This window comes from Pongo abelii, chromosome 10 (assembly GCF_028885655.2).
Source record: "Pongo abelii isolate AG06213 chromosome 10, NHGRI_mPonAbe1-v2.0_pri, whole genome shotgun sequence".
In the NCBI taxonomy this organism is placed as follows: domain Eukaryota; kingdom Metazoa; phylum Chordata; class Mammalia; order Primates; family Hominidae; genus Pongo; species Pongo abelii.
In genome coordinates this window covers 9,659,823-9,668,220 of record NC_071995.2, presented here as the reverse complement: position 1 = coordinate 9,668,220, position 8,398 = coordinate 9,659,823, and the positions used below count along the sequence as shown (strand labels likewise).

The following is an 8,398-nucleotide window of genomic DNA, read 5'->3' as shown; positions in this document are numbered from 1 at the left end:
ATCTCTGGGACACATTTAAAGCAGTGTGTAGAGGGAAATTTTAGCACTAAATGCCCACAAGAGAAAGCAGGAAAGATCTAAAACTGACACCCTAACATCACAATTAAAAGAACTAGAGAAGCAAGAGCAAACACATTCAAAAGCTAACAGAAGGCAAGAAATAACTAAGATCAGAGCAGAACTGAAGGAGATAGAGACACAACAAAACCTTCAAATAATCAATGAATCCAGGAGCTGGTTTTTTGAAAAGATCAACAAAATTGATAGACAGCTAGCAAGACTAATAAAGAAGAAAAGAGAGAAGAATCAAATAGATGCAATAAAAAATGATAAAGGGGATATCACCACCGAACCCACAGAAATACAAATTACCATCAGAGAATACTATAAACACCTCTATGCAAATAAACTAGAAAATCTAGAAGAAATGGATAAATTCCTGGACACATACACCCTCCCAAGACTAAACCAGGAAGAAGTTGAATCCCTGAATAGACCAATAACAGGCTCTGAAATTGAGGCATTAATTAATAGCCTACCAACCAAAAAAACTCCAGGACCAGACGGATTCACAGCCACATTCTACCAGAGGTAAAGGAGGAGTTGGTACCATTCCTTCTGGAACTATTCCAATCAATAGAAAAAGAGGGAATCCTCCCTAACTCATTTTAGGAGGCCAGCATCATCCTGATACCAAAGCCTGGCAGAGACACAACAAAAAAAGAGAATTTTAGACCAATATCCCTGATGAACATCGATGCAAAAATCATCTATAAAATACTGGAACACCAAATCCAGCAGCACATCAAAAAGCTTATCCACCACAATCAAGTTGGCTTCATCCCTGGGATGCAGAGCTGGTTCAACATATGCAAATCAATAAATGTAATCCAGCATATAAACAGAAACAAAGACAAAAACCACATGATTATCTCATTAGATGAAGAAAAGGCCTTCGACAAAATTCAACAGCCCTTCATGATAAAAACTATCAATAAACTAGGTATTGATGGGACATACCTCAAAATAATAAGAGCTATCTATGACAAACCCACAGCCAATATCATGCTGAATGAGCAAAAACTGGAAGCATTCCCTTTGAAAACTGGCACAAGACAGGGATGTGCTGTCTCACCACTCCTATTCAACATAGTGTTGGAAGTTCTGGCCAGGGCAATCAGGCAGGAGAAAGAAATAAAGTGTATTCAATTAGGAAAAGAGGAAGTCAAATTGTCCGTGTTTGCAGATGACATGATTGTATATTTAGAAAACCCCATCATCTCAGCCCAAAATCTCCTTAAGCTGATAAGCAACTTCAGCAAAGTCTCAGGATATAAAATCAATGTGCAAAAATCACAAGCATTCCTATACACCAATAACAGACAAACAGAGAGCCAAATCATGAGTGAATTCCCATTCACAATTGCTTTAAAGAGAATAAAATACCCAGGAATCCAACTTACAAGGAATCTGAAGGACCTCTTCAAGGAGAACTACAAACCACTGCTCAATGAAATAAAACAGGATACAAACAAATGGAAGAACATTCCATGCTCAGGGATAGGAAGAATCAATATTGTGAAAATGGCCATACCGCCCAAGGTAATTTACAGATTCAGTGCCATCCCCATCAAGCCACCAATGACTTTCTTCACAGAATTGGAAGAAACTACTTTAAAGTTCATATGGAACCAAAAAAGAGCCCACATTGCCAAGTCAATCTTAACCCAAAAGAACAAAGCTGGAGGCATCATGCTACCTGACTTCAAACTATACTACAAGGCAACAGCAACCAAAACAGCATGGCACTGGTACCAAAACAGAGATATAGACCAATGGAACAGAACAGAGCCCTCAGAAATAATACCACACATCTACAACCATCTGATGTTTGACAAACCTGACAAAAACAAGAAATGGTTCCCTATTTAACAAATGGTGCTGGGAAAACTGGCTAGCCATATATAGAAAGCTGAAACTGGATCCCTTCCTTACACCTTATACAAAAATTAATTGAAGATGGATTAAAGACTTAAATGTTAGACCTAAAACAATAAAATCCCTAGAAGAAAACCTAGGCAATACCATTCAGGACATAGGCCTGAGCAAGGACTTCATGACTAAAACACCAAAAGCAATGGCAACAAAAGCCAAAATTGACAAATGGGATCTATTTAAACTAAAGAGCTTCTGCACAGCAAAAGAAACTACCATCAGAGTATACAGGCAACCTACAGAATGGGAGAAAAGTTTCACAATCTACCCATCTGACAAAGGGCTAATATCCAGAATCTACAATGAACTCCAACAAATTTACAAGAAAAAAACAAACAACCCCATCAAAAAGTGGGCGAAGGACATGAACAGACACTTCTCAAAAGAAGACATTTATGCAGCCAAAAAACACATGAAAAAATGCTCACCATCACTGGCCATCAGAGAAATGCAAATCAAAACCACAATGAGATACCATCTCACACCAGTTAGAATGGCAATCATTAAAAAGTCAGGAAACAACAGGTGCTGGAGAGGATGTGGAGAAATAGGAACACTTTTACACTGTTGGTGGGACTGTAAACTAGTTCAACCCTTGTGGAAGTCAGTGTGGCGATTCCTCAGGGATCTAGAACTAGAAATTCCATTTGACCCAGCCATCCAATTACTGGGTATATACCCAAAGGACTATAAATCATGCTGCTATAAAGACACATGCACATGTATGTTTATTGCAGCATTATTCACAATAGCAAAGACTTGGAACCAACCCAAATGTCCAACAATGATAGACTGGATTAAGAAAATGTGGCACATATACACCATGGAATACTATGCAGCCATAAAAAATGATGAGTTCATGTCCTTTGTAGGGACATGGATGAAATTGGAAATCATCATTCTCAGTAAACTATCGCAAGAACAAAAAACCAAACAACGCATATTCTCACTCATAGGTGGGAATTGAACAATGAGAACACATGGACACAGGAAGGGGAACATCACACTTCGGGGACTGTTGTGGGGTGGGGGGAGGGGGGAGGGATAGCATTGGGAGATATACCTAATGCTAGATGACGAGTTGGTGGGTGCAGCACACCAGCATGGCACATGTATACATATGTAACTTACCTGCACATTGCGCACATGTACCATAGAGCCTAAAGTATAATAATAATAATAATAATAATAAAGAAAAAAAAATGCTCATCATCACTGGCAATCAGAGAAATGCAAATCTAAACCACAATGAGGTACCATGTCACACCAGTTAGAATGGCGATCATTAAAAAGTCAGGAAACAACAGGTGCTGGAGAGGATGTGGAGAAATAGGAACACTTTTACACTGTTGGGGGACTGTAAACTAGTTCGACCATTGTGGAAGACAGTGTGGCGATTGCTCATGGATCTAGAACTAGAATGCCATCCCATTACTGGGTATATACCCAAAGGATTATAAATCATGATGCTATAAAGACACATGCACACATATGTTTATTGTGGCACTATGCACAAGAGCAAAGACTTGGAACCAACCCAAATGTCCATCAATGGTAGACTGGATTAAGAAAATGTGGCACATATTCACCTTGGAATACTATGCAGCCATAAAAAAGGTTGATTTCATGTCCTTTGTAGGGACATGGATGAAGCTAGAAACCATCATTCTGAGCAAACTATTGCAAGGACAGAAAATCAAACATCGCATGTGCTCACTCATAGGTTGGAATTGAACACTGAGAACACTTGGACACAAGGTGGGGAACATCATACACCAGGACCTGCTGTGAGGTGGGGGGAGTGGGGAGCGATAGCATTAGGAGATATACCTAATGTAAATGACGAGTAAACAGGTGGAGCACACCAACATGGCACATGTATACATATGTAACAAACCTGCATGTTGTGCATATGTACCCTAAAACTTAAAGTATAATAAATAAGTATATAAAATTTAAAAAAAAGAGCTTGTGTGTCTCCAAGACTGACATTTTCACATTACAGTTTAAAAAAACAGCAAAATCTGAGATTTCCTAAAAGTCACTTTCTATTATTGGAGCAGAATTATACCAGGTGCTCAAATTACTTGACAGTGGAAACAGTCTTCTGGCTTTGAACTCAAAAGACAGGAAGTGTTTATCCATCGAAGAACATTTTCATTATGTGTCTATCATGAGAGCACACACTTATTTCTTAAAGATCACTGATAATTATGAAGTGAAATGTAAGTGTGTGTGAGTTTCACAATCCACTCTTTAGTGATTCAGTGAAAATGTTCTTAACCATGTGACTATTTGATAACTAACAGTCATTTTATTGGTACTAGGGTATTTGGTTCTGCCATACATCTTATCTAAATTTTTAGGATACACAGAGTCTGCCACAATTATGGAAGGGTATCCTGGGTCATTTGCATTGAATAATTCGATATATTTATAGCATTATTCTCAAGCTTTAGTATATAATGCTTTAGTGCATATAAAGATCTCAAACTATAGTATGTATAAGAATAACTTGAAAACTTGTTAATAATGCAGATTCTTGCCACATAAACCCCTTTTTCTTCCCAAAGTACAGTTAGCTAGAATGGAGAATGTGCTAAAAATTATTTCAGGTGGTTCATGGACCACATTTAAAGAAACATTCATCAAGTAAATGAAAAGTGTTGGAATATCTTAGAAAGGTCAATAGAGTGACTAGAAGTCTGATGATGTAATTAGGGGATTAAAACTGTGGTTTAGTGCACTCAAGTATAACTTCAAGTTCTGAAGCATGACTGTGACTACTAGGAATCTACAATGGCCATACCAAAAACAACTGATTTGAGTTAAGCTGTTCTCTTCAAACAGATGCTTGCAAAAGCCTATAAGGTGCAAAAGTATAAACTAGCTAGAAATATCAACCAAAGAAGAGGCTCCACTTGTCCATACATGGCATGAAACATATTGATTGATCATTTTGCTTGTCACAGAGTATGAAAAGCAACAACAAATCAGCTGCACAATTTTCTTCTATCACAACAGATCCTTGTTATACAATTATTAATGTGTGTATATATTGTATATACATATGTAATATATATTATATATTATTATAATGTGCCTATAAACATATATGTTCTATCTCTCTCTGTATATATACACACACATACATAAAAACCTCATGAAAATTCAGACCTATAATTTTTTTCTATTTATGCTAGTGAATCCATTTGATGATCTAATTATGCAAATTACACTTTACAGCAAAGCATATCAGAATTTATGAATATCTTATCATGAGAAAATATAAATAGATGAGAGAGAATTGTCAAAACACCCACACACATACACACACAATATAATATGAGAGCTAAAAAATTCAAAGAATTAATGATTATATGTGATACTAAGTAGTAATCCTAGAGGTAATAATTGAGCAGCTCAAGGAACAATGAAGACAAGTTTTTGACTAGATTACCTATTTTTGCCATTGAACTTTGCCAGGTCAGCTGTGGGCGTTGGGGTGGACAGGAAAATACAGTAAAATAAAAAAATGTAACTGTTGAAAATGAAGAGCCACAATAGAGGCCAGAAGGTGGCCACAAAAAGAAGTGATTAAGAGGATAATTTTGTGCAAGAAGGTAAAGATACAAAAGTCAGCAAGTGTTAATCACGAGCTAAGAGAATCTACTTTAGGCTTAAAAATGAAAAAAGGAAAGGATGACATTGGCAAGAGAGCAGAATAGGAAATTATGGGACTCCCTTACCCACACGCCCATTGCTGTGGCAACTTTAGAGACTACTGGAGAAGCTGAAGCACCAGCCCATTATAAAACCAAGAAAGGGTTCCCCCCCAGAAAAAGGATAGAAAAAATTTGTGACATTTGACACGCCCATTCATGTCCCTCCTTTATGCATTATACTGTGAAGCAACTGGGAGGAACCACCCCATACAGCGGATTCTCTCTACTGATGGAAACAAAAAAGTGTACCGTGCATCTAATGCTCTGGCTTGTCTGAGGGCTGCCTGAGGAACTGGTTTCTGTCTTCCCTGACTCACAGTGCTGGTAGGACTGGTAGTAGAGTGTGGAAGGCACTGAAATCAAAGGCAAGCAGCATGTTAGAGTTGCAGTTTTGTAGGACAACACCAAGAAAAGTAAGACATGAGAAAAGGTTTCAAAGGTCCCAGAACCTCAAACTGGGTTGATTGGTAAAGCTAGGAGAGGTGGTTGTTTTTCCAAAGGCCCAAAACCCAGAAAAAAAGTATATATATCTCACAAGGCATACAAAGAAACAGAGAAACGTGGCCCAATCAAAGGACCAAAATAAAACCTGTCCTAAAACTAAAGCAACACAGATCTAAGAGCTACTTGACAAAGAATTTTTAAAATTGTCATAAATACACTCAATGAGCTCAAAAAGGGCACAGATATTCAGCTAAAGGAAATAAGAAAAATGGTGCATCAACACGATGAGGTTATTAACAAATATACAAAACACTATAACAAAGAACCAAATGGAAATTATGGAGTGAAAAATACAATAACTGAACTGAAAAGCTTATTAGAGGGGTTCAATAGCAGACTTGATCAAAAAGAATCAAAGGTAAATTTATGGGCAAATAGAGTAACATATACTATCTTAATTTTGGTGCATAGATTTTAAATGATAAAATTGCACAACAAATAAGTATAATTGCTTGTTAACTGGTATACAGTATATAAATATGTAACTTGTGACATCAATAACATAAAGTGTTGCAGGGCGGGGCAAAGCTGCAAAGTAGTACAATGTTTGTGTATGATTGAAGTTGTTAACAGTTTAAAATAGACTACTATAACTTTAAGATGCTTTACATAATTACCATGGTGACCACAAAGAAAATATCTATAGAATACAGGAAAAAAGAAAATGCAAAAAGAATCAAAGTATGTCACTCCAAAAAATCAGTGTAATACAAAGGAAGGCAGAGAAAGTGAGGGATAAAAAAGTCACAAGACATGCAAAAAAAATTGACAGTGCTTGCTTCAGCAGTACATAAACTAAAGTCGGAACAAGACAGAGAAGACTTTTGTGGCCCTTGAGCAAGGATGACATGCAAATTTGTGAAGTGTTTTATTTCTTAACAAAAATCAATTAAGAAAATTACAAAGTAAATCTTAATATCAGGACATATATAGGCTAAAAGTGAAAAAATGGAAAAAAACCATATTCTGGGCAAATAATAACTAAAATAGAGCAAGAGTGGCTATACTAATAGCAAACAAATAGACTTTAAATGAAAAACTTACAGAAGACAAAGAAGGACAACATATAATGAAAAACGTTCAATTCACCATGAATATATTACAATTATGAATACTTATGCACCAAACCTAATAGCTCCTAAATATATAAATCAAGCTTTGAAAGAATTGAAGGGAGAAAAATACGGAAACACAATTGTAGTAGACTTCAATAAGTTACATTTAATAGTTGACAAAGAACCAGACAGAAGATTAATAAGGAAATAGAAGACTTGAACAACACTATAAACCAATTGGACCCAACAGATATATACAGAACATTCCAACCAATGGCACCAGGGTATGCATTCGTTTTGAGTGCACATGGAACATTCTCCAGGATACATCACATGTTAGGTCACAAAACATGTCTTAAGAAATTCAAAAAACATTTAAATCATAGAAAGTATCTTTTCCAATCACCATATAGTGAACTAGAAATCACTAACACAAGAGAAACTGAAAAATCTACAAATATTTAGAAATTAAACAACTCTTAAATGATCAATGGGGTCACAAAACAAGTCACAATGGAAATTAGGAAATACATTGAGACAAATGAGAGTGAAAACACAACATACCAAAACTTGTGGGATGGAGTAAAAGCAATGATAAAGAAATTTTCATGACCTAACTTTACACCTTAGGAAACCAAAAAATAAGAACAAACTAAACTCAAATTTAGCAGAATGGAAATAATAAAGATTAGAGCAGTGATAAACAAAATAAAAACTAAAAATAATGGACAAAAAACCAATAAAATTGATAAACCCTTAGCTAGATTAAAAAAAAGAGAAGATGCAAGTAAATAAAATCAGAAGTGAAAAAAAGAGATATTACAATTGATACCACAGAAATAAAAATGATCATGAGAATACTGTGAACAATGGCATGCCAACAAATTGAATAACCTAAAAGAAATGTACAAATTCCTAGAAACATACAATCTAGCAAGACTGAATCATGTAGATATAAAAAATCTGAAAAGATCAATAACTAGTATGAAGATTGAATTAGTAATCAAAAATCCCCCTGAAAAGAAATTCCAGATGGCTTCGCTGGAGAATTCTACTAAACATTTACAAAAGAATTAACACGAGTTTTCCTGAAACTCTTTCATAGAATTCAAGAGGAGG

The 8,398-nt window shown here is 35.9% G+C and overlaps 1 non-coding gene across 1 annotated transcript; it reads left to right on the top strand.

Annotated features, from left to right (window-relative positions):
- The first annotated feature begins 6,995 nt into the window (after positions 1-6,995).
- Positions 6,996-7,102, top strand: LOC112135927 (U6 spliceosomal RNA). Its single transcript, XR_002917153.1, has one exon. It is a non-coding gene; the product is annotated as a U6 spliceosomal RNA (small nuclear RNA).
- The last annotated feature ends 1,296 nt before the right edge of the window (positions 7,103-8,398 follow it).